Genomic DNA, 27,721 nt, shown 5'->3' with positions numbered 1-27,721 from the left:
CAACCTATGGCACGCGTGCCGAAGGCGGCACGCGAGCTGATTTTCAGTGGCACTCACACTGCCCGGGTCCTGGCCACCGGTCCGGGGGGCTCTGCATTTTAATTTAATTTTAAATTATTTTAAATTTAAAAACCTTATTTACTTTACATACAACAATAGTTTAGTTCTATATTATAGACTTATAGAAAGAGACCTTCTAAAAACGTTAAAATGTATTACCGGCATGTAAAACCTTAAAATTAGAGTGAATAAATGAAGACTCGGCACACCACTTCTGAAAGCTTGCCGACCACTGAGCTAAACCAATAAGGAACTCTCATGAAAAGGGTTATATAGAAGGGCCTTTGCAGAAGAACCTCATAGTGTGTATGAGTAATGACCCAGTAAATTCATTTCGGTGGAGTAGTCGAACTCTTCCCCGCTTCTTGCGTTAGAAAACAGAACGCTTCCAAGTGCAAGATTTTGATTGCAATGGGAGTTAGAGGTGTTCAGCATACCTCACTGGATTGGGCCCTTCGAAGAAAAAAATTGTTCATGGTTTGTCTAACACAAAAGGTTAATGTTTCCAACTGTCATTCAGAGCTGTATTCTGGGTACAGTCCTGCAAACATTTGCTCATATGTGTAGAATCCTACAAGCAAAACTCAAGCTTAAAGGGTCATCATCAACTGGAAAACTCATTTTCTGTAATGGACTAGTTAAGAATGGTTCCAGGTATCACACCTGCTTCTGATGCCCCCTGCCAGCTTTTGTCATTTTCCATATTTCTCTTTAAAATATTTTTTCTCCTGCTGGCGTGTGAAAAACCCACCCAAATAGGGGAAAGACTAAACACTAGAACTAACTGTACACACTGTGCTGTCAAACATGCAAAATAAACAACCTGGAAAAAAAGAAAATATATTTCTCTTTTCTAGTCATCTGAGGTGTGACAGGTAACAGTAGGTGGGAAAACATTAATAGAAATTTGATGTTTTTATTTATATATAGTAGATGGTGTTCTTTTAATTCACCCTGGAGTGCTGGTGGTTGGATGCACCAAATTATTAATGTTGTCTTGGGCCCTGTGGGGGACATTTTCCTTCCAGATAAACACATTTTTTTCCTTGAATATTTTTGGTTTTCCTTGTGCAGCAGCTTTGTAATCATCTCTTGGGGCCTGATCGAAAGCCCATTGAAGCCACAAGGGGCATCTTTCCATAAACTTCAATGAGCTTTGGACGAGACCCTTGGGGAATCGAGCATGACTTTTCCCTTCTCTCTCCAATTTTCCTCCTCCCCCCTTCAAAGTGGTTGCAAAACTGGCGACATGTATGGAACATTTTCTTTGTAGTTTTTGTGCTCTTCATCCATCCCAGAGTTTATTGTAGGCTATAAATCACACTGATCATGGATGCATGGTTATTGTTTTTGTTTTTTGTCTCAAGTTGTTTAGCCGCAGAATGCCAAGGTGCATATTTTCTGCTGCTGTTGTAATAAGTTTTTGTTTACATAGTGTCTGTCCATTGTAGCTTTCAAAGCATTTCATAATCAGAGAAGATCAAAACTCTAATGAAGTTTTTAAAAAATAAGAGTTACAAGTGAATTGCAGTGTTTTTGAGAACTTTACCCAACTTTCCCCTTTTGCAGGGCCCCTCTCAGGGCCAGGGCAATAATGGCATTTTTCTTTGGCCATGCTGTTTTGCTGTGCTGAATGTAGATTTGCTGCACTGCTATAAATTGGGGCTTGCAGTACTGTGGCTGACCTCAAGGTGATTTCACTGAGACTACTTGCATAGTAAAAGACTACACAGGTGGGTCAGAATCCAGGCCCAAAGTAAGCAAGGATTATTCATAAGTAATTGTTGTGGACCTGAGTTCTAGATATACCTAACTTTAGCTTTAGGGTTTGATCCTGTAAAGTGTAAACCCTAATTCACACAAGTAGTCCATGGTCAGTGAATTGTCACTTAAGCCATACTAAGTATGTGCTTCTATAAACTGCACCATTGCAAACTGCATTTTTGTTAACAGTTGACTGACCCCTACTGCTTTATTGGAATTTCCTGTCATGCAAATATTTGAATTGTGGTGGGCTGACTGATACAAATTGAAACTTTAAACCAAATTGGGAGATACATCAAATGTGGAAGTGGGGAAACACTTTTATAAGAAATAACAGCACTAAATTAATTCTGGTAAGTAAATATGACTGAGTATTAAGCAATAGGGTTATTCCCGGATATATTTTAGTGGGGATGGGCAGTCTGTAGATAAGCATAAGGATGATCATACTGAGAGAAACAAACCTGCAAATAACTGTGAGGAACTGGAGACCTGTTTTCAAATGATACATTAAAAATTACAAAATGAATTAATCATATTCCCTCTGTTGGAAATGCAAGACAATCTGAGAAAATACTTTTTCCACTAATGTTAATAAATGTGATCTCCATTAAATAAAAATAATCAACTGAAAGAAACCAAAATTCTGTAAGACTTGGCGAATTAAGCATGGGCAGTTTTGCTTGAAAATTGGCATGGAAATTAAAAACTGGTAGAAATATATACATTGTGCATATATTTAAAATGCTGCTGGGAAAAGCCAAGACACTTTATATTTTAATCAGCTGTACAAAAAATATTTAAACTCTCTAAAAATGGTAAAATGCCATAAGGAATTGATTGGGGTGTTTTTTCTTCTATTGCTCAGTACACATACTGTTCAATAACAATTTCAGAAAATGTATGCAAACAGAATTGTACAAATATGTAAGTTGGCAAATTTTGCCTTTGATACATTTGGGGGTTAATGGCCAACTTCTCTGACATATTTTGCAACAAGCAAAACCAAACCTGTTTTTTTGTCCCTGCATATAGTCACACTTTCTGCATCAGAGTGGAGAGGGAGAAGCTCTTGAGCTCAAAGGTCAGAGTTTGCTACATTATATGATTTTATATTATAAAATCAGAGTTTTATCTGAAACCTGTATACATGTTCACCACATACAAAAAATGTAGAAAGGAGAAACCCACTAGGGCATCAGTAGGAAACTATTGTTTTTAAAATTCATCAGGAATTGGTGAGAGCTCTGATTTATACCCAGTGCTAGGTACTCTGTTGGCTCTATATAAAAATGTTATTTGTTGTTAGCTTATTTGGTTTTCTTTAATATAGATATGTTAATTTTTAATGATATAAAGGAGATCTCCAAAATCACCATGTATTCCATAGAGTGATTGCAAAAAGAGGGTTAAGAATGCAAAAGACCCTGCCCCAAATCCCACAGGGTGGCAGTGTTGCTTTTCTGTCCATGGGTGAGGGGAGGACTCGGTGCCATCTGTGTGGGCTAAATTTCACGAATACTATCAGACTAGGAGGGACACAGAGGCGTGAGTCTATTCATATGTGATAAGCTCTCCGCATGAGCAGCTTTATCTAATTATTCCAAATGGGTGCAATTCTACTCTGAACTATGTAAAAATAGGACTTTCCAACTTAGTTCCACGTGTGTATTTAGTGACAAATATAAGTGTTTGCTTTTTTATTTCTCAGAGGGGTAGCCGTGTTAGTCTGAATCTGTAAAAAGCAACAGAGGGTCCTGTGGCACCTTAGAGACTAACAGAAGTATTGGGAGCATAAGCTTTCAGGTAAGAACCTCACTTCTTCAGATGCAAGTCTGAGAGTAAGCTGCATTCTTCTCCTCCCTGTGAATCAACAGACTTGATTATTGAATTCCAGGCATTGATGCCTGTGCAAACCTTTTGAAGGCACAGACATGTCACTGAGGTCATAATTTTGCCTACAGAATCCAATGATGTTCATAGAATATCAGGGTTGGAAGGGACCTCAGGAGGTCATCTAGTCCAACCCCCCCTGCTCAAAGCAGGACCAATCCTCAGACAGATTTTTACCCCAGTTCCCTAAATGGCCCCCTCAAGGATTGAACTCACAACCTTGGGTTTAGCCGGCTAATGCTCAAACCACTGAGCTATCCCTCCCCCGAAAAGGAAAGAACTCAGCTTGACTCTCAGATCCTAGGCTGATTTTGCAGGGCTGGCATTTAGAAAAAAAAATGCTACTTGCAAACTGAAATGGAAATTGCTGAAACGCAATAAGCTTGGAACCACACAATGCAATTGTAATAGTATCTTTCCATAGTAGAACCATGATTTAAAGCCAATATTATGAACTTAACTGGAGTGTAAGTGGTGTGAAGATCTTGTGCAGGCCCTATGTCATGGGGAAAATTTCACTCTATGCTGTAGCTATGGGTCATGAATTTCAGTAATATTACACCTGCTCCATGCTTAAAACTACCCTTGAAGCACAATTACAATTGAGAAGCTTACAAGAGTCAGGAGATACAGAAGTAAGGCTGAAAGTCCTTAACTCTGCTTCCCGTGTGCCTTTTTAAGACTGGTCTCTCTTCATATGTTTATAAATAGAACTGGTTGAGAATTTTCTGTCAGTGTCTCGGTTTGGGAATGTTGAAACAAAACATTTCCAAATTATTTTGATTTAAAACTTTCCACTTGGCAAAAAAAGATTAGTATTTCACTCTTTTGTCTCAATTTAGGATGAAAGCTAACTTTAAAATAATGGAATTTCCCACAGGACAGAAATTCTGGGTAGGTTTTTTTACCAGCTCTATTTATAAACTATTTGTTTGTAGAAATGAGACCAAACCCAAATCTAGATCTATCCATTTTAAACCCCCTAGATCATCTTCTTGAAACTGAGACATTTGATTTGATTTTTATCCTTGCAGCTGTCCTCCTTATCTCTATAACCGAACGATTTTAAAACCGCTGATTTGAACACCCACAGACTTTGAAACAGTTCCAGTCTAAATCTGAATTTTGCAGTTCAGACCCATTTCTAGTTGTTGTTTGCATCTGCCCTGCTATAGATACAAATAACGGAACCCCTGCAGCAGTCACTGAGGAGAGGCAACTCACGTAAGGGAAACAAAAGCCACTTGTGCCATGATTATAGAAGTCATTTTGATACAGTAAACAAATATTTTTGGGAGGAAAAAACCCAAAACATTAAATGCCACCCCCACAAAAAAATCCAAACAGAACCCCCATGATTAAATGATGACACTTTTTCTGATTTGGGCTCGTGAACTAACTGGACAATGTTTGTCGTTTTAACAAACTGTCAGGAATATATAGGTATCTGTAATCTGCAGTGCTTTAATATCTGCTGTGACATGAGGTGTTTTCAAGATAAAAGTGGAATCAATAGCACAAAAATGATAGCAGAGTGTCACATTCTTCTTCCTGTGCAACTGCAGCATGTGCATGCCAACCCATTCGTAACCAAGCTCAAGGCCCTGAATACTTCTCTTTCCACCTCTGTGTCAGCAGCTATCATGAGCATTGCCACTACTGGAGAATGGGCAAGTAAAGAAGCGAAGAGGCACCCCAGTGTTAGCACAGCTGTGATGGAAGGTGTCCGTAGTGGTAATATTCCTGACGTACCTTATTTATTCAATAGATGAAATTAACAACAGGAAGGAGGATTCAGATATCATCATCATCTGTCAGGATATTTATTGCCTTGGGCAAAATACATACTTGAGCTAATTTTAGTTTGTGGTTAGCTTTGGTACAGTTTATTTCTGTGTTTCACTCACTTATTGTTGCTGAAAATAAAAACAAAACCAGCCCTGCCCTTTCCTCTAATACCCATGTGGATAGGTTAGGCCCAGGTCTCTATTCCCATATTTATTTAATTGCTTTGTTTTTATTTCCCAATACCATTGGCATCAACTGCAGCAGCTCTCACTTCTGCAGTCAGGGTCATGTTTATTCCCTTCTATAGCTTCTCTGACAGATTCTGTGGAAAGAAGCTGTGGGGTGATGTAAGATCTCATTCTGTATTTAATTATAGTCCCCAACCTTCTCAAAGCAGTGCAAGGCAGGGGGACTTTTGTCACAAAATGGGTATTTGTGTTGCTGGACAGCCAAATCCTTAGGAACTTCTCTGACTTTGAGACTGTGGGATCATAAGACCAAGAAGTTGGAATACTTATGCTCCACCCTTCTCAGGTGCTATTCACTCCAAACAGTTCTTGACCTCAGTAATTCCAGAACTACTTGGTTTTGAGTAACTTTGATTTACTGCCGCATATCCTAGTGAATGATGAATTCTCTCCTTTCATTTACTTCTGTCTCTTAGAGTTATGATGAAGTAGATCAGTGGGTGAACCCTTGATTTCTGATCTCCCAGGTGTGTGCTCTCTCTCTAGCCTTAAGTTACTGATAAGTCCATTTCTTCCCCTGGATTCTCAGATGTCTGCTGGAGGTAGCCTCAAGCCACAAAATCTGGTTTTTGAAGACTCCCAGAGTTCCTGGGTGTTTTGGATCCAGAACTTTAGTTTGGCCCATTATAAAAATGCGGGGGCCATTTGTAGAAGTTGGATAGGGTTTATATTTTCATCACACCTGGGGTGAAATTTGAGCCCCAGTGAAATCAGTGGGAGTTTTGCCATTGTTTAAAGTAGAAGTAAGGTTTCATCTCAAAAGTGTATGGGAGTTGTGGGGGGTCTTTGGATCCAGGGTTTCTTTTGGGGCCAGTTTCTAATACAGAGAGGTTACTCACTGATAACTCTAGCTCTTTGAGAGTGTTGCTGCTGCATATTCTCACTGCAGGGAAACTCCAGTGCTGAGTTTTGGAACCATGAGGCGCATGGAGCCAGGAGTATCTCCTTAGTGGAATACCCAACAGCAGGGCTCCACAGAGGCATCGCAAGACAATGTGTCCGAAGACTACTTGAATGTTATCAATGTCCTTAGCTGTCATTGCAGTGACCCAGACCTCAGCTAGGCTATGTATGGTTGCCACCCGTTGGAATTTTTCCCAGACCGTCCAGTTTTTGGCTTCCATGTCCGGGTGCCATTTAGGGTTGCCAGGTGCATGGTTTTTGATTGGAAAGTCCAGTCAAAAAGGGAACCTGGCAACCTTAAATAGCACCTGAACCAAAAATCTGGTTACCACGGGGTTGGGGGAGGTGCTGGGTCATTAACCCACACCAGCCCCAGCTCAGCCAGGGCCACCTCCTAGCTTCAGGCAAGTTCCTTGAGATGATCCAGTGAGCAATGGGGGCATGGGGGAGAGGAGCAAGTGACGGGGCGGGACCTTGGGGGAAGAGGTGGAGCCAGGGAGGGACTTTGGGGGGGAGAGGCGGGGCAGCAGCGGGGCCTCAGGGTCCAGTTACCAGCAATTAGAAAGGTAACAGCAATGCCTGCTGTAAGGAGAGGGACAGGCAAACAAATACAATGGGGATAACCTTACATTTTTACACTTTATAAAGGAAAACCCAAGAATTTTGTAAGAACATAAATAATACCAGGTAACATAAAATACTCATTTAGGAAAATTGTAAATTACCATCAAAATGAAAAGAATTTTGTCTTCAACATGCTGTTCCATCCCCAAGAAGAAATCCATTCCTCCTCTACCTAGCTGCAAAGTCTTGTTTCACCCCTGTACTCCCGCCTTTGTCTCTCTCTGGTTTGTGATGCTCCTACAATTCGACGCTCCAGTGACCACACCTTTTTCCAAAAGGGTCACCTGCCAATGACGGTGCCTCACTGGGAGAGCTACACCCATCGACCCGAGCACCCAAACTGTATTCCCTTTGTCAGCATCAGAATGGTCCAATCTCACTGTTCATACACTCCATGCCCCTTCCACCCGGACTCCTTCCACACTGCTCTCCCTCTAGCGTCGCTTCCTCAGCAAATCCTCTTTTCCCCCAGCGCCACCTCTTTTTGCCTCCATCCTCTTTAACCACTTTCCAGCCGCCTCCTCTCTAGCAGCTCCAAGCCCCCTCCCTAGCTCGAGCTGCCCTCTCCTGGCCTGTCTCTCTCATAGCTGCAGACTCTAACACTACCTCTCTTGACTGAAACTACAGCAGGTTCTAGTGCTAGGGAAAAGTTCACTACACGATCTTCAGCCTCTGTGGGAGAGGATGTAACAAAGGGAGGATCTGCTCCCACATGCTGCTGCTGCTGATATTTAGCCAGGGGTGTTGACAGTCTGACACTGATATTGCTAAGGTGCTAAAAGTGATCTCTCTTTCCCCAGAATAGTCATTCTCCATGACTCTGTCTCTCAATGAGAAGCCTGAGATCCCTTCACCTTCCCCAAAGCCACCAAGACTATCAAGGATTTTGGTGTCAGAGCCTTGCTGCGGCACCTGATACAACCTATCCATTTTAGTTATGGCAGGTGTGGAAATTGTGTTCAAACTCCAGAGTCCTTTGTTTATTGCAAGCAAGATCCGTCCCTTTTCTCTCAACCTCAGGATGTCCCATAACTAGATTGATAGTATTTAATGGTGGTAGCAGTTACAAAAGAAAAAAGTCATTCATATAAACTGATAATGGAGATGGACAGTTGAGTTTGGGGGTTTGTAGATCACCCCTACACTGTGCTTCTGGCTACCTATTGTTTCTATAACGTTCCTCCCTGCTACACTTCACAGCAAACCCCAAAAGCTGCTTTCTCATCTCCCAGTTCTCCTCACCCCTACCCACACTTCCCCAAAACCTGAAAAGAGCATGGTGGTGCTATTGTTGAATGTCAGGAGTAAGCAAATGCTATTCTCTGCCCTACCTGTTAAGGGGCAACTTACATCTGACAATCCATGTGACTAGATATCCCCAGCTACTAATCTATGGTTCTTTAGGTTCTACTTAGCTCTTCCTGTTCTGGACAGTCTTTGTGTGAGCTTGGGATGGAAGTCTCTCATTCTACAGCCATATGCTAATAATGAGCCCTCTATAAGCAGTGCCTGTCTCTGCTTTTACCCCTGGATCTAGACTGTTAATGTTTCATGACACCCAAATAGTCAACGGCAGAGACACTGTCCTACCATATAAATAAGTAAGGCGGGGCTGGGATTTGCTGGGTACAAATTCTCCTGCACCCAAGCAATTATTTTACATGTTTAAGGCTTGCCCGGGTCTCTCATGGTTTTTTAAACAGGCAGAAAGACCTTGTGATAGATCAAAGAGTCACTAAGTGACTTGCCAAGGTCACATACTGTCTGTGACAGAACTAGGAATATACACATCCTTGACTAGGCAGTTTTTGTACTGAGCTAGTAAAATTATACTGGTTTGTTTACTTCTCCTGGGATCACAGACCTTGAGGTTAGCTTGGAGTTCTAGCTTTGTATTAAGCTGAAAATCCAATTGACTAGACAGCATGAAGTTCTCTTCTTTTAGATCTACCACTGACTCTGACACCTTGGGCAAATCCCTCAATGTCTGTGTCTGTTTACCACTCTGTAAAACGGAGATCACACTGGTGCTTCCCTCCCTCATAAGGTTAATGTGAGGCTTGTTTCTAAAGCATTTTGAGATTGGGTGAAAGTTGCCATGTAAGTGCAAACTGATACTGATGATCCAGCCCTTTTACTGGAGAATGCACACTCTGAATAGTCAGACATGCTGAAGTCTTGTCTTCTCTGAACACAAGGAAGAAATGGTTTGTTTTTTGTTTTCAGATCCTGATCTTTATGTTTGTGCTTGCAGTGGTTAGAGGGGGACAGAGAAGGAGGGTTGGCAAGTGCAGTGCTGACAGAGATTAACCAGACTGAGACTGATTGACTGGAACAGCTGGGGGGGATCCCAGATCTTTCCAGTCTGCACACATAATACGTAACACCTAGTCTAAGGACAAAAGCTGTGTCATGTCAGATCTGTCTCCAGTTGGCAATAAATTATTGTAACGTTAAGTTCCAGAGCTAAATAGAGTCCTTACTGTTCCCTTTCTCTTAGACTTAACTGTATTTTTCTTCACCTTCCTATGTCAGCTTTCTTCTCTCTGCATGAGGATTTCTTCAATGCCTTCCTAACAAAGAACTGCTTTGGTAATGAACTGGCAGTGCACTTCACTCATGTAACAACACGCACCTGTTTTTGGCTTACCAAGGTGCAGAAGTGGCTTGACGCAGCCTGGGGTTTTTGATTTCATTTGTTCTGTCCTCTAATTTCAGCAGTTTGGAAATGTATCATGCACAAAGTATTTTGTTGCAACATCCACACTAGTTTCAAGTTGGCTTAAATTCATACTTGCACAGGAAGATCCACAATAGGTGATGGAGAGTGCAAGTCATTACAAACACCAGTCCAAACCCAGAAGTCCTTACTCAAGCAAAACCTCTATTGATGTCAATAGGGATATTGCCTGAGAAGCACTGTAAAATTTGGCCCAGACCTCCTCTTAATGGTCTATGAAATAATTCAGAAAAAGACAAGAAGAGAGAAAATGTACTAGCAGCAGCCCTTTTCCCCAAGGCTTGCAAGAATATGAGAAATATTAATGCTACAATTTGAATTTTAGGAAACAACAACTGAAAAATACATATAGTCTGGTGGATCCCAGTCAAGAATTGTAGCCAAAAAATTGACATTGTTCCAGATCTAAGTAAGCCAACAAAAAGCACAGCTTGAATTTTAGCAGGATTTTGAAAGATTTTGGCCTCTTCCGTACAGTATGGAAACAGTACACCAGTCATGTCCACTGTCTTTGGCCTGTCCTAGGTAAAATGGGTTTTCAGAGCTACTCTACTAGTTCATTAAGAAACAAGTGAGCGTCCGCTATACAATGCCAGCTGAGCTATTGTCTGCAGAGCTGGCTGTATTCATTGTAAACTTTCACTATGGCCCTAATTCAGGAAATCATCCATAATCAAGAAGGTCATTTCAGCATGCACTTAACATGTAAGGATGTGCTTAAGTGCTTTCTTAAATGAGGTGTTATATCCACAAATCTGGAAAAAATCAGTAAAATTTTACTTTGATTATTTATGGCACTAAAAAAGTGGCAACTCTCATCTGTGAAGACCAAGATGGAGCATGAAAATATTTCATGTCAACACATGGCCAGCCTCTTTCTTGCTAACATGAACATCTTTACAGTCTTTGGAGTACTGATGTGAGGAGAGAAATATTTGTTTGCAGATCATTAAGGACTCGGGGATAACCAAGTAAAATGTTCATTTCTCTTTCAGGCTAATGGGCAATGTGGATATTGTTTGCTGTGTTGGTCCCAGGATATTAGAGAGGCAAGGTGGATGAGGTAATATCTTATACTGGACCAATTTCTGTTGGTGAAAGAGGCAAGCTTTCAAGCCACATAGATATTGTCATTCTGCATCCAACACTCTGTAGGTTGGCACTGGTGTTGTCTCCAAGCATCTTCCAGGAAGTAAGAGTAAGATCATTAGTATGGGCTAGCTTCCAGTGATGTGCTGGAGCGGGATACTTAGGACGCCCGTGTTAAAGTCTTGGCAGAACATCACAAGCATCTTCTATACTTTTGGCCTGAGGAAAGGTATTACTGTACCTCATGATCCACATTAGGTAGGAGAAAGGGGAAGGTTTCAAAACAAAGCCCAAAGTTCAACCTCAGGAGGAAATCTTTTGCCTTCTAAATTTCTCTGATTCTGGGGCATGCAAGTCACAGGCATGTGTAGGAAGACGGAGATAAACCATGAGAAAGGTGTGGGTTGGTGGGAGGGGAGTTTTCTGCAGAAGTCTAACAAGTACCAACTCCTCCATTAAAGTTTTATTCTTTGCCAAATAGTGCATGCATCCCTAGTAGAGAGCAAAACTATCAACTGCTGCTTCACTGAACTTACCTGACTTTGAAAATAGAATGAACTCATACTGAGAACCCCCTTCCTGTGTGCATGGAATTTACTTTTCAGGATTGCGAACAATAATGAAAATGTTTCGTCAAAAGTGAGAAACAATTCTAGTTGAAAGTAAGCTATGCCCACCGTGGGCTTTTGGAGCTATACCATCCTGGCAGGATGAGCAAGGGAAACCAGGAGGTGGACATGAAATTTTACCCCAAGTGGTGGGTGGGTGAATCTGGATCTCTGGAATGTGACCAGGGGGAGAGGGGCATGAGCAGCAGCACTGTTTGCCATCTTTATGCTTAGGTGACAGAAGTACTAAAATAAGTTCAATATTAAATGACTTATTAGGTGTAGCAGTGAACAAAAATTGTTGCACAGAGTTCAGGCTGTCCTAGCTAATCTTCTGCCTCACTTACTACTACTTCCATATTTATCCACAGTCTCCTGTCTTCCACCTTCCCCCATATTTAATCTAATTTTCCTCACAATCTTGTACCCCTCCCATTTTCCCACTGATCCCCTCAGATTCCCTCCTGTAGCCCACTATATTCAGATGTATCCGTTTATGCAGACTCCTGCCCTCCACAAGGTTCCTGTTTCTCCCTCTCCAAATCCACCCCATTTCCTCCCTTCACTATGTTTTCCCCCTTCTCTTTATATTAACCTGCTTTGCCACACTGTCCCTTCCTGTCTGCCCATATTCACCTGCTCCTTACAGTGACCTTCCCAGCCAGCCACATAGATCTGCCATCTTTCCTGAGAGCAGCTTAGCTTCACTACCGTTAGGAACAATGCCAGGTGGTGGCCACCTTTACTAAGGATGGCCCAAACTTCTATCTGTACAGGCTGTAGTACAATGGCAATCATCTTAATTGAGGGCAGTTTGTGGCCTTATTCCCAGTGAAAACAATGGGAGCTGATGGCTATTTTGTGTTACACTGGTCTACAATTTTTGAGAAGTCGTCTGCTTCAGAGATAAAATGTGCTATTTATTATGTATTTTGATTTACGGAATTCAGATATGACAATTAAAACAACTGGCTACTGTTTCTAAGATATTTAAGTTTTTACATTTTATGTCTATGTATATTGTGCAGATAGAGTTTTAATCATAAATTGTAAACCTAGGTCTTTTCATGTGTTTATGATTGCTTTACATGATAATATTTCACCTGTCCTGTTTATGTAACCCTTTAAAAATCAGCAAAAGGATTATATAAATAAAATTTATTATGAAACAAAAGGCAAAAAACTATTATGTACATAGTTTAGTTCTATTCAGTGTCTACTCGGTGCTTCTTGGCTTGTCTCTTGTATTCATTAAATGGAGCATCTCTTGTCACTGTCCAACAATAGTTTGCAAGCATTAATGGGCTCCATTTGCCCTGATAGCGTTTCTCCATTGTTGCAATGTCCTGGTGAAATCGCTCGCCGTGCTCGTTGCTCACTGCTCTGCAGTTCGGTGGGAAAAAATCTAGATGAGAGTGCAAAAAATGTATCTTTAGTGACATGTTGCAACCAAGGCTTTTGTATGCCTTGAGGAGGTTTTCCACCAACAACCTGTAGTTGTCTGCCTTGTTGTTTCCGAGAAAATTTATTGCCACTAACTGGAAGGCTTTCCATGCCGTCTTTTCCTTGCCACGCAGTGCATGGTCAAATGCATCATCTCGAAGAAGTTCACAAATCTGAGGACCAACAAAGACACCTTCCTTTATCTTAGCTTCACTTAACCTTGGAAATTTTCCACAGAGGTACTTGAAAGCTGCTTGTGTTTTGTCAATGGCCTTGACAAAGTTTTTCATCAGACCCAGCTTGATGTGTAAGGGTGGTAACAAAATCTTCCTTGATTCAACAAGTGGTGGATGCTGAACACTTTTCCTCCCAGGCTCTAATGACTGTTGGAGTGGCCAATCTTTCTTGATGTAGTGGGAATCTCTTGCACGACTATCCCATTCGCAGAGAAAACAGCAGTACTTTGTGTATCCAGTCTGCAGACCAAGCAAGAGAGTAATAACCTTCAAATTGCCACAGAGCTACCACTGATGTTGGTCATAGTTTATGCACCTTAAAAGTTGTCATGTTGTCATAGGTTTCCTTCATATGGACTGCATGACCAACTGGAATTGATGGCAAAACATTGCCATTATGCACTAAAACAGCTTTAAGACTCTTCTTTGATGAATCAATGAACAGTCTCCACTCATCTGGATCGTGAATGATGTTGAGGGCTGCCATCACACCATCGATGTTGTTTCAGGCTACAAGATCACCTTCCATGAAGAAGAATGGGACAAGATCCTTTTGACGGTCACAGAACATGGAAACCCTAACATCACCTGCCAGGAGATTCCACTGCTGTAGTCTGGAGCCCAACAGCTCTGCCTTACTCTTGGGTAGTTCCAAATCCCTGACAAGGTCATTCAGTTCACCTTCTGTTATGAGGTGTGGTTCGGAGGAGGAGGAGGATGGGAGAAAATGTGGGTCCTGTGACATTGATGGTTCAGGACCAGAAGTTTCATCCTCTTCCTCTTCCTCGTCTGACTCAAGTGAGAATGATTCTGGTGCATCAGGAACCGGCAGTCCTTCTCCGTGGGGTACTGGGCGTATAGCTGATGGAATGTTTGGATCATGCACAGTCCACTTTTTCTTCTTTGACACACCTTTCCCAACTGGAGGCACCATCCAGAAGTAACAATTGCTGGTATGCTCTGTTGGCTCTCCAAATCATTGGCACTGCAAAAGATTTCCTTCTCCTGTTCAACCACTGGCGAAGATTTGTTGCACAAGTGTTGCAGCATATGTGTGGGGCCCACCTCTTGTCCTGATCTCCAATTTTGCAGCCAAAATAAAGGTGATAGGCTTTCTTAACCATAGTGGTTATACTGCGCTTTTGTGATGCAAAAGTCACTTCAGCACAAACATAGCAGAAGTTATCTGCACTGTTCACACAAGTACGAGGCATCTCTGCTCACTTTGGCTAAACAGAAATGTGTCCCTTTGCAAAATCAAACACTGACAAATAAGAGAGCACGACACTGTATGATTTCTAGAGCTGATATAGGGCAATTTGTTCAGCAGAGTGATGTAAGCTTCGTTATGATTGCATCATCCATGACTTCTAGGAATAACATGATGCAATTCATATCATGTATGACGTAATACCAGCTTCAGATTGCATCATTCATTGTTTTGCCTTGTCAAGGCTGCTTCCCCACTTTGAACTTTAGGGTACAAATGTGGGGGCCTGCATGAAGACTTCTAAGCTTAACTACCAGCTTAGATCTGGTCCGCTGCCACCATTCCCAAATGGATTCCCTTCCCTGGGAAACCTTGAGAAACTCTTCACCAATTCCCCCCAGCGCCGTGCCACCCGAAGCCCCGCCCCCTCCAAGCGCTGCGCCACCCTAAGCCCCCACTCCGAGCGTCGCACCGTGCCAGCCCCCGTGCCCCCTCCGAGCACCACACTGCCCGAAGCCCCGCCCCCACAGCACCGCGCCACCCGAACCCCGCCCCCCTCCAAGCGCCGCGCTGCCCTAAGCCCCCGCCCCCGTCCGAGCGCCACACCACGCCAGCCCCCGCCCCCCCAAGACCACGCCCCCCAAGCACCACGCCGCCCGAAGCCCCGCCCCCCCTCCGTGCACCGCGCCGCCAAATCCAAAAAAAAAATAAAAAATCGAGCGCCGCCCTGCCCCAAGGTGCCGCCCCAAGCACGTGCTTGGTCAGCTGGTGCCTGGAGCCGGCCCTGGTGACATAGTAAGAAGAGGCTAAAAGGTCAGGAACTCTTGAAATGCCATGAGAAGAAGCCATCATCTGGGAACTGAAGAGCACTTCGATAGGTGGAAGTAGAACCAAGACAGAACTTGGAATACCTGCCGAGCAATGAAAGTGGTTCAGGAGGACTGAGTAGTCCAGAGAGTTGAAGGTGGCCAGAGGTCTAGTAGAACAAAAAGGGAGAAGAAGCTTTCAGTAGCAGAAAGGAGCTCATGAAGGAGAACAGTTTCCATGTTTTGGCCAGAATGAAATCAAGGCTGAAAATGATTAAGGACACAAGCACTGACTTGTTTTTGCCGGTGGGTGCTCCTCTCTGTACACTCCCCCCGTGCGAAAAGCAGGCAGGGCCGCGGGGCCCACAACCGATTAATCCGGCCCTGCAGGTTCTGAGCACCCCCTCTTTTTTTTGGTGGGTGCTTGAGCTCAAGAGCACCCACGGAGTCGGCACCTATGATGAAGGATAATAGTGCATATGAGAGTAAAGTGGAGAGATGCACATATCCTTTTGGAGAAAGGGAAGGTTTGAGTTAGGGCAATAATCATATAGACTGTCCAGGAAGGACGGAATGTAGCATATCTTACATGATTAGGGAAAGTACCAGAGGCAAAGGAGTTGTTGTCAATGGCAGTAAACTTGGGGGAGAGGGATGGGGGCAATTTTACATGCACAGCATAGGAGAGGGCATGCCTCTCGTTGTTACACATCCCAACACACCGTTCAGATATTCTATGCACAATATGTAATTAAAGGGATGCCACTAACTGAAGAAATCAATCTGCAGCTGTAGATTGTGCACCTTCTACTGTCAAAGAGCAAAACTTAAAATGATTAGAACAGAAAGAAATCGGGTGGGGCCATAGGCACTGACTTTCTAATGTGCTGGCGGGGGGCTCTGCCCAAGGCCCCACCCTGCCTCTTCCTGCTCCCGCCTGTTCCTGCTCCCTCCCCCAATGCACTCCTCCCTCCCTCCTAGCAGTTCCTGCACACCGAGGAACAGCTGATGGGGAGGCGCTGATCAGTGGGGCTGCTGGCGGGTGGAGGTGCTGAGAGGGAGTGGGAGGCGCTGATAAGGGGCTGCCGGAGGGTGCTCAGTCAGCACCTATGGGGGAGGGTAATTTTCCTCCATTATTTCAGTATGTTACATGACTGCGTTTGAGAGCACTTCGTGTAGTCAGTTGGTTTTCCCTGCACACTGCAATTCAAGAGGGGAGAGGGCGAGAGTGGAAATAAGCATGAAAACCTGCTCACAACTTTTTACAGGGACTCAGGGCAGTTCAGCATCACCAAAATGACGTCAGTGTGTTTAGAATCCTGACGGTTATCCCGGCTGTCACCTACCTGAAGGTCCCAGTGGCGACCAGAGAGATAGTGTCTGTTTCTCTCAGCTACCCCTGTTGCCTCCCACAAACAGCAGCCACCACCAAGAACCCTTCCAGCTCCAGACTCTTGCTTACATTGCTTCCTGTACCCCCAATCCTCCAGCTACCACTGAGTCTTCCCCTCCCCAGCTACTGCCTGCAGCCCCAATTCAGTGGGTGGGAAGGTAGGGTTCCACTAGCAGATCCATACTGCTGGATAGCTACGAGTGCGGTGTTGCCTCTGCCCATCTGAGAGAGGTGGCAGAGTAGTGACTGCATCCCCAGCAGCCAGTGGGAGCAACTGCACAGGCCACAATGCAACCCACTATCCTACCACCAGGGAAGCCAGTAAACCTGGCGAGCCTACGAAAGCCCAGGGAACACCTGCACCACAGCAAGCATGAAGAGAAGCCCAGGGGATCTCTACAGAGAAGGAACCAAACCAAGCAGAGCTCAGACAGGCATCTAAGCCAAACCTAGGTGAAGCTGAGCCCAGAGGATCCAAGCATCAGTGAGGAGGATCTGAATCCAGCAAAGTGCAGTGGGGACCCAAACTGCAGTGAGAACACTAAGCTGGGGGGAGAGGTAGATACGCTGGAGAGTAGAGACAAATTGGAGGAAGAAGGCCAACGGCATATTGGGCTGTATTAGTAGAAGCATTGCCAGCAGATCAAGGGAAGTGATTATTCCCCTCTATTTGGCACTGGTGAGGCCACACCTGGAGTATTGCATCCAGTTTTGGTCCTCCCGCTACAGAAGGGATGTGGACAAATTGGAGAGAGTCCAGCAGAGGGCAATGAAAATGATTAGGGGGCTGGGGCACATGACTTACGAGGAGAGGCTGAGGGGACTGGGGTTATTTAGTCTGCAGAAGAGAAGAGTGAGGGGGAATTTGATAGCAGCCTTCAACTACCTGAAGGGGGGGTTCCAAAGAGGATGGAGCTCGGCTGTTCTCAATGGTGGCAGATGACAGAACAAGGAGCAGTGGTCTCAAGTTGCAGTGGGGGAGGTCTAGGTTGGATATTGGGGAACACTATTTCACTAGGAGGGTGGTGAAGCACTGGAATGGGTTACCTAGGGAGGTGGTGGAATCTCCATCCTTAGAGGTTTTTAAGGCCTGGCTTGACAAAGCCCTGGCTGGGATGATTTAGTTGGGGTTGGTCCTGCTTTGAGCGGGGGTTGGACTAGATGCCCTCCTGAGGTCTCTTCCAACCCTAATCTTCTATGATTTGATGACCTATGAGTCTCGCTCGGAATGATCCAATCCAGGACCAGATCTAGGCACCAGCAAAGCAAGCACGTGCTTGGGGCAGCATTCCGGGCAGCTGCGCTCTCGGAGGGTTTTTTGTTGTTGTTGTTGTTTGTTTTTTTTGCTTGGACAGTTCTGCTCTTGGAGCTTGGGGTGGCAAAAAACCTAGAGCCGGCCCTGATCCAGTCCCATCAGATCCCAGGAGGAGAGTATCTGAGCCAAGGCCGTCACCCAGGTACTCGGGGATGACAGCACCTCACTGAGGAACTGCTGAGTCCAACAGTGCCTATGCTGGCATGGGGCATCTGAGCCTTGCTGTGTTAGAACATGTAACCTACTTACCACAAGGAATTTACCCCGTTGCTTCATATTGTTTCCTTTGGAATCGGGATGGTCCTCTGGGTTCTCTTCTTTTTCCCTTCCCTTTTAAAAAGCCCTGTGTTGGGACATCCCGTCCTTCTAGCCAAGCTGATCTGGATTCTGCTCCTGGCCTGCTCAGAAGTGGTTGCTCAAGAGCAATGAGAACCATTCCCTCCTGTCAGGCGTGGTGTGCACAGCTCCAGAGTGCTCCTGGGGTCAGGGAACGAGGTATTCAGTTCAAAGAGAGATCCTCTGCATGGCAGCGCAGTGCGTCACTACAGAGACATCCAGTCCAATTGTGCAGTCCAATATATAACAGCAGCCAGGTGTGTACAGCAATAAGGGGATTTTAATGACCTTCCCATTAGGCTTGCTGTGTGTAGCATAAATAATTCCATAGCGGCAGCCCATGACATCTATTTTATGAAGCCAAATCACACATGTCTATATTTTACTGTTAGCACTTCTACAGTTAAGGGTCTGTCAACATTTCCAGTTTTGGAGGAGTGATTTGGCTCTTTTACATCTATGTCAAGGCTGAAATTTGTCATTAAAATTTAAATGCAAGATATTTGTTTTTACCATATATGATTTATATCAGTTTTGACCATGTAATTCTTGGGTTTGAGGAGGAGTTTTAGGCTGCTTTAGAGCAGCAGGAAAATAAATCTTTAACACACAACTTTGCAAGTGGCTTGTGAATCAAAAGGAAACTAATCCCTTTGCCAGCTCCAAAGTTGTTTTTTTAACACCCCAGGTTTTAAAGTTTAAAAGTAGCCACTGTGCGTGCAGAGCAAGTCCCATCCGCTTTCTTCCATACCTGCATTCTATGAGTAAAAAAGAGAACAGTCAAACCTTTCACTGAGTACCAAGACTTGAATTCAAACAAACAGTGTTAAATGAAACACGTTTAGAAGAATCACACAAATGTACTATATTCTTTCTATGCCAAAACTCCTCAAAACTTTGACAATTAAAGTTAGTTACTGCTTCTTTGGCCAGTACTATGGACTGATATGCTGTCAATACTGTCACATTCTCAAGTTTCACATATGGGAGACCACAATGGAGTAGCAACACAAGGGATGAATTTGTTCCATATTGACTGAATTACATACTAGTATTTGATCTCAGACCCTAGGAAATATTCTTCCTATTACAAAGATTTGGAAAACATGGTCATCCTTGTGGTGTGGGCCATGTTTGTCCTATCCACATATACTCATGCCCATGAGCTCCCCCTGGTCCCCGGCCATATTCACCATGGTTGGGACTGCTGCTATGATCTATGAATCCCAAGTAGAAGTCAGAATGTCGTGCTTGTAGCTTGTGTGGATCAAGGGGAGTGAGTTCAGTATACTAAGTTTTCATTTAGCTTGTGAATATACTCACAATACTATCTCTGTGCATTGTATCTTTTGCTGCTGGAAATGTGATCTTGAGGGTCTCTCCATCCACACTAGTGGAGCGACTCAGCCCGATGAGGAGGAGAAGGAAGCGGATGCGGGGTGATATGTTCCATGAGGTCTTGCAAGCCTCTGGTGCTTTGGATACTGAGCACAGCACTTGAAGGATCACCTTCGCGGACAGAATGGACGGGGTAGAGCGGGGAGGAGAAAAGCACAGGAAAAGGAGAGAGAGGTGCAGCAGGAGATGCAAGTGCTTCTCAAGCAGCGAACAGACATGCTGGAGACTCTTCTTGAGCTTCAGGTTCAACAGAACTGTGGGGTGAGGAATAGCTCAGTGGTTTGAGCATTGGCTTGCTAAAGCCAGGGTTGTGAGTTCAATTCTTGAGGGGGCTATTTAGAGAACTGGGGTAAAAATCTGTCTGGGGATTGGTCCTTCTTTGAGCAGGGGGTTGGACTAGATGACCTCCTGAAGTCCCTTCCAACCCTGATATTCTATGATTCACCTCCCTTTGCAGCCCTAAGGGAACTGCATTCCAGGACTTCCCTACACACACATTCCACATAGCATCCGGGGCTGCTGTACTACTCCATCCCAAGGGAGAGTGTTTGGAGGGTCTTTTATAATTTTTCTGTGAGAGTTCATTTGAGAGCGTAGTGATTGTCTAAAATCCATCCACATAGAGGTTGGGACATTTGATGCCCTGGATAGTACACCACATGTGGTGAAAGGCACCTGTAGATCTTGGAAGGTGTGTTGTGGGGGTTATTGAGCATTGTAGCAATGGAGATATGGCTGCAGGTTTTGCATCAGTTGTTCTGGCAGGGTCTGGTGCCTTTTTGAGTTGGTGTGTGGGGAGCTTGCTTCTGATGATTAGCTTGGCTGTGACACTTGGAGTACCTTTCCTAGACCTGAAGAAGAGCTCTGTGAAGTTCAAAAGCTTGTCTCCTTCATCAACAGAACTTGGTGCAATAAACCCCCCTTGTGTCTCTTGTGATAATTCTTTTTTTCTTGATTGACTGACCTAGGATGAATTTGACTATTATCTTTCCTGGGAGGAGGACAGTGGGGAGGGGATTTGGATTGTGTATCCTGCCTTGAAGACAATATTTGAACAATTATTCTACTTTCTGGCAATTCCCTTACTGTTCTTGAAGGCTAATTCAATCAAGATGAATTTCATTCTAAATCTATGATCTCTTTTTTCCGATTACTAATGAAGCTATGATGACAGCAGAACAGAGAATTTTCTGGGAGAGTTGGACTTTTAACTGTAGTCATTAAGGGTGGCAGAATTAATTCCTTACTCAATGGGGGGTAGTACCTTATTCTGGGAGTCAGCCCATTGAAATAGCATAGCTGGCATCCAGAAACTGCACAGCTTCTTGACTATACCACCAGGGATATCCCCAGCATAAAAGGCATTCACCAGTGATGTAGGGCTAGAGGCCTATGTTGCAGAGCAATATCCTGCAGCATTGGGTGTGCTAGGGTATTTTCTAGAATGGTGGGTATGTTAGGGAAGCAAAGTGGTGTGGTGAGAGTCTCTTCTCCAGTTAATCTGGACTGCTGCAAGGGCCTGTAGCGGAGTCCTGAGGCCGCTCTATTGTACAGTGGAGACTACGGCTGTCCCTAACCAGCCACTGAATCCAGGAGGTTCAAAAGTGACATAAAGTTACTTTTGTCCCCTTCCCTGCCCCTGCCATTCCTGCACTGAGCTCTGCTCTGCTGGAATAGAAACTCAGATTCAATGTGAGTAAGGGTGTCAGAATTTGGCACTAATTCCTTCTGAAGGAATTTCCCCAGTGCAATCAGGGCCGGCACAACCCATTAGGCGACCTAGGCGGTCGCCTAGGGCGCTACAATTTGAGGGGCGGCGACCGTGGTGGTATTTCGGCGGCGGGACCTTCCGCCACCTCTGTGGGGGGCGGCATTTTGGGGCGGGACCTTCCGTCGCCTAGGGTGGCAGAAAAGCTGGCGGCGCTTCTGAGTGCAATGCTGCCTAATGGCCCAATCCTGCATTCCTTCGGCATCTAATATTCCCACTAACTTCAGTGGGAGCATTGGGTTGGGAAGGAATGCAGTATCAGGCTATAAATTAGTTTCTTAGCAGCTAGCTAAAGATATCAAGCTTGTAAGTAGGGTGCTCCCTAATGCCTAGTAATGCTAAAAGGCAACCTTTCTAGGACTGAGACCTTGTACAGGAGGCCAGTGTTCAGTATGGATCATGTTTTTATAGCTGATCTTCTAAATGATAAATACCAGAAAAATTAGGTTAATTGTCAGAGCCTGAATTAAAGCAGTGTGCACACAATTACTAACCTGTGTTGAATTGTATCAAGAGTAGCCAAAATTATGACTTTGAACTCCATAGGAGATAATGCCCTGGCAACAGATTGTTCCCAGTCCCAGTACTGCCATTCATTAGTTTTGTCTCTGTAAACCTGGATTTTCTCCTCTCATGGCTTTGTTTTTTGTTTTTTTCTTTCTTTCAGTTTTCTGTTATACTTCCTTCTGAGCATTGACCTTTTGTCTCCTTTCCTAAAGCTCTCTGCCTGGTTACAGAGGTCAGGCGTTCCTTTCTCTAACCCTTCTGCTCCTGGATTTAACTACTGAGGGTATGAACCTGTAGCCCTCACGTGAGGATGGATCTTGCAAGACATTTAGTGATTTCCACTCTCATTGAGGGTGATTAATGTTTTGCTTAACTGAGCCCACCAGCAAAACTTCAATTAATTACAACTGGGAGTTTTGTCTGCGAAAAGCCTGTAGAACATAAAGGAAATAAAGGGCTAGATTTAAAAAACATGGGGGCAATGGTGGTGCCACCCTCCATAACTTTTGGTCTAGTGGTTCGGGCACTCACCTGGTATGTGGGAGTTCAAATGATGCTTGATGTGAAGAAGGAATTTGAACTTAGCAGGGAGAGCTCTAACTACTGGGCTATTGGAGGGGGTGGAGAGGGGATTATTTCTCAATATCTTCCATTGAAACTGTTCCACTCAGTGATTAATTTGTAATGAAAGAGGTGCTGTGGCTCAAGCAATTTTTTTTTCTTTCATAACTGACACAGCAAGCCCAGGGGTGCTGGGGCGATGAACTGCCGAGCCCAGCAGTACCAGGGCTTAGCCATGGCACAAATTAAGCACTGATTCCACTGTGTATAAATAATACTCAGAGCAGCAACATGAACTTGAGCCTCCCATCTCCCAAGAGAGAACCCGATCACCAGGCTAGAGAATCATTCTCTCTGTATGGCCCAATGACTATTCATGTATTTTATAGGAAGTGGAAGCGCTGCCACAGGAGAGATACCGACATCATAATATCCAATAGCCCAGTGATGAGGGCAGGCAGAGGAGAAGAATTGGACCCTGGCCTCCCACGTGAGTGCCCTAACCACTGGGCTAAATGTTATAAGACAGAGAGCAGCACCGTCTCCATGGTGCCTAAGTCTCAGGGGGAAAAATTAGCCAAAAGTATTCGGTTCAAATATAGGTTCATGTTGACCAAAATTGCAGTTTTCAGCGAACACCTCACCCAGCTCTAGTTAAGCCCCCCTTCTGCTGCTAGAACTGCACAGAGAGGGCCTTAGCCTGTCATCTGGGATCTGATCTGAACTCTCCTCTTTGGCTCAAGACTCAGCTTTGCCTTTCTTTCACTGAACATCTTTTAGCTGCCTGGTTAAAAGCTTTATGTAACTTTCTGCAATAACAATGAACATACACACAATAACAAACCAGATAAACAAAAAGAGGAACCTGGTTGAATATAACAAGTTTGACTACCACAGGATACTGAAAGGTTGTGAATTAACTCTATTACATACAGAGACCACCTAATATGAAGGTTGTTTTATTCAGCCTGACTTTTTGCTGCTGTCTTTTTTTTTCTCTCTCTCTTATCCTTCATCTTCCATCTAATAATCCTGCGATCACTTAGGACCTGAGTGATCCTTTAACGCAGTGAAAATGTCATTGTGTTTAGTGAGCACATGAGTTGACCCTTTAGGATATTGAACTGAAAATGCCATCATGTTCTAAAATCACACCACTTCTTGGTCAGAATGCAGTTTATCTCATTGACTGAGCTTCAAACAGAGAAATGGATTATACTGTAAAATGCCCAGTGTAACTAAAGAGCTTTCATAAGTGACTCTCAGTCTTCTTTCATTCTAGACACGTACCCTGAAATGACATTTTCCTCTGTCTACCTCCTTATTTTACAATGTAAGCATCCCATGGAGGAGATGAAAGGGATCCTTCTGTGTTTAAAATTTCATCTGTGTCATCACATGTACCATTTTCTCATCTGGATATTACCAACTAATTGTATTTTAGGGATATCTCTTTAAAAAACAACAATAAAGACCAAGAAGTAGAGGACATTTCCTGGCAGTGTATCATTGTTTTGCCTTGGGGCCCATAATTCCATTTACCTCTCTCTACACTAAGCTCAAAACCATGCTACCCGCAAATGGATTTAAAGATAATCATTCCAAGCATGATGCTATCCATTTCCTTAACCTGCTTGGAGAGCGATTTTGTATCTTACAGCCTTCTTATTAGAACCATGTTTTCCAGACAATAGCAAGATTTTGGAACACAGTGCAACAGAGATGTGAGCGGATAGTCTGTTTCTGTTTCCTGTCATTTTTAAAATTTAGATTTTGTTTTTCATAAGAGCTGAGATGAGCCATTTAACTGCACTGAAGTGATAAATGGGTCTTTTATTTTTTGGAAGCTGAAGCTCATGAAAAGCAATTAACACAGTACGTCACAAAGGGGTGAACACATCACCCTCATCATAAAGACCTTTTTCATTCTTAAGTGATACTCTTCCATCTGTGTCAGTCTGACAAAGGTGTGTATTCCAAGGTGAGGTCCCTTTAACCATTCAGAAAAGCCTGACAGTCATCTGACTTGGATGGAGCTGCCTTGAGTACAGGGGGCATTGTATATTAATAGCAGGGAAGCTTGCCCTGACTTTCTCCAGGTGCCATGATCTTTAGAGCCAAGACGTCTCAAAGACAATGGTTTGAATTCTTTGCCTGTGGAAAATTCTCTAAGATCCCAGGGAAATTAGGTGCCCAGCTCCTGTTATTTCCTGTAATCTGTTTTGTGCCAGCATTACCATTGTATTCATTGAAGTAGTTTTGGAGTCATGTAATTATCAGAAAGAAACAACTTGCTCTCCTGGCTAAAGCATGAGCCTGGTCATTGAGGGTTTCAAGTTCTCTTCCCTGCTCTACCATTGAATGAGTGGTGTTGGGCAAGTCATTTAATATGTCTGCCTCAGTCTCCTAAACAGTGATGATAATACTTCCCCATCTCATAAGAAACTTGTGGGACTTAATTAACTAAGGTGGATGAAGAACTTGGAAATGCCTTAAGAAAAGGTGCCATAGCAGAGCAAAGATGTTTGTCGTCGTTTTACATTAATGCCATAATTCATTTCTGCTGCACTGTTTCAAGAGAGTTTACTATTCACACCGTCCTTGTAGGCATGTTACTAACACATGCACACTATGGGCAGATCCTTATTCACAGAGCCAAACAGGATAATGTCTGTTTGAATTGGATCCCCAATTCTTAAGAGGTCACCTTCTTTTCAGATTAAGACAAGCAAGAGGGTTTGCACCTCTGTGGTATAAAGCTGGGTATCAATTACATATTTCAGACTGCATCAGATAGTGTCTTCCTGTGCCACTGGGATGGGCATAGTCTAAAATCCTTGTGAGACAGATCAGGAGGGCAAACACAATGTGTGGGGCTCAGGCATCTGGGTGAAAATTCTGGCAGAGTATTAAGATAATACATCCATGTCAAGCCAAACTGGGAAGCCACATCACAATTCTGCTGGCACAATTCTTATCCTAAGAAGTAGACAGGCTCTTACTGGCAGTAAATGCCTTCCACATTCAGTCAACATTAATTAGTGAATATGATTTTTCAGGAAGTTTACTCATAGAACTAAGGGACTAGGAACTTGGTTTCTTGAGATATTAGAAGGGAGGGAGGAGACATGAGCTCACGGGGGCTTGATCCAAAACCCTTTGAAGTCAAATCAAGATTTCCAATCACTTCAGTGGATTTTGGATCAGACTGTAGGATTGTTGTCTGCTTCACCTGGCTGTCTTCATTAGGTATATTTGGAGTAGTTTTGGCATGGGAGTGAGTCAGGCTGGGGGCTTGTGTACCTTCTATCTACAGGTATCTGAATGAGCGAGAGAGGGATCCTCCCTAAATGCCATCCTCGTATCTTGCACTTATGGTAAAGATTACTTAGAAAGAAACACGTTGCGTGTGAAACTTTTCAACATCACAAGCAAATTCTTCAATGTAGAATGTTTGGGGTAAATCATGCTGCGACTGCCTGGTGCTGAAATGCATGGAATGAGATTAGATAAACCTTTTCTTAATTAAAAAATGAAACTGGATTCTGAACTTTATCTAAGGGTCACTTTGGGATGATTTCTAGACAGAAAAAATCTTGGCTTTCTGGCAGGACAGCTGTGAAGGGAGTGTTCTGTTCATTAGAATACAATTTGTCCAAGAATGTACGTTCCAAATCCTAATCAATTTAGATGAAAACTTACTGGACAAGGTTCAAGCAGGCCGGTTATGGAGTTTATAAAGCCAAACCCACATGTCTCAATGGGCAAGAGGGAAGATAATCTTAGCTTACATTGGAATGTTAAAATTTATACAGTTAAGACATTGTGACATAGGCATATTTTTTAAAAACAGAAACGTGAAGAATTAGAAGGTTAAAGAAATGGAGGGAATGTCCCTTTAAGAATCACTATTATTTCCTCAGGATGAGTGGACTACAGCTAGTTAAGAACTTGGAGTGAAGACTATATTAAGATTCGTATAAAATCATAATTTTCAGCAAGAGTATTTAAAGATGTGTGTGTGTGTGTGTGATTTAAAATATGAGATCCTTGGTCTTATAATCTGGTGCTAATAGATGTTTGTTGGTAAATTACTTTATAGTTCCTCATTGTATGATGAGCTGTTACACACTGAGTTACTAGCAGAGTTCAATCATTTGGAGAAACTTTGCACAATAAGCCCCTGTCAGGGTGACGGCACATAGTGCACTGTACAGCCATATAAATGTGCACATTATACCATGACTCAGCAGCAGTGGGCACAGAAAACCACAAGATTCCACCACCCCCACATCCTTTAAATAGTAGGTTTCATGGTGTTAATGGCAACTAATCCAGGTTTGGGGATTTCCATCTCCCAAACCTGTTACTTGCAAGCTCCCTCTCATCTAGTGATTGAAAGGCACTGAGTCAGAACTCTTCGTTTTTATTCCTGAGCTCTGTAGCTTTGGGGCAGGTCACTTTACTTCTCGCTGTTTCGGTTTCCTTCTCTATAAAATGGACATAATATGTGAAACACAAGGTGGGTGAGGTAATATCTTTTCTTGGGCCAACTTCTGTTGGTGCAAGAGACAAGCTTCAGGTTACAACAACACTGCATATAGCAGCAGTAGGCAGATCGCAGGCCAAATCCGGATTGCCAGATGTTTTTGAATAGATCCCAAAATCTTTTTATTTACTTATTATTGTTATTGTTGGTTTTTTTATTATTTTCTTCTCTGGAGTCTGGACCTTGACTAGACCTTGACCAAAAAATCTGGACCTTGACAAAGAAATAGACTACCTTTGGCATATAATAATATGTATCTATCTCACAGAGATGATGTGAGGCTTAACTAATTATTAGACCTGATTCTGCCCTCAGTTAGATACCTGAGCAGCTCTTTTGTTTAAATGGTGTGGAAGGAGGCAGAATTTGGGTTTGCAAACACTTTGAGATGCTAGGCTTTGGCAAATTCACAACTATTATAAATACCAGCAGGAGCCCAGGAATATTTTTTTCTTTTAACCCTCTAAGGCTTTTCTTGCTTT

The 27,721-nt window shown here is 43.4% G+C and overlaps 1 long non-coding RNA gene across 1 annotated transcript in view; it reads left to right on the top strand.

Moving 5' to 3' along the window:
- The first annotated feature begins 1,904 nt into the window (after nt 1–1,904).
- The window catches only part of LOC122174545 (uncharacterized), a 75,831-nt gene continuing 50,014 nt past the window's right edge, over nt 1,905–27,721 (top strand). Inside the window, exons 1-4 of the long non-coding RNA XR_006176547.2 lie at nt 1,905–2,177; nt 2,860–2,908; nt 3,536–3,630; nt 5,356–5,451. This is a non-coding gene — a long non-coding RNA (uncharacterized LOC122174545). The remainder of the gene's footprint in view (nt 2,178–2,859; nt 2,909–3,535; nt 3,631–5,355; nt 5,452–27,721) is intronic.

Source organism: Chrysemys picta, chromosome 4 (genome assembly GCF_011386835.1).
Source record: "Chrysemys picta bellii isolate R12L10 chromosome 4, ASM1138683v2, whole genome shotgun sequence".
NCBI lineage: Eukaryota > Metazoa > Chordata > Testudines > Emydidae > Chrysemys > Chrysemys picta.
This window is presented reverse-complemented; position numbering and strand designations above follow the sequence as displayed.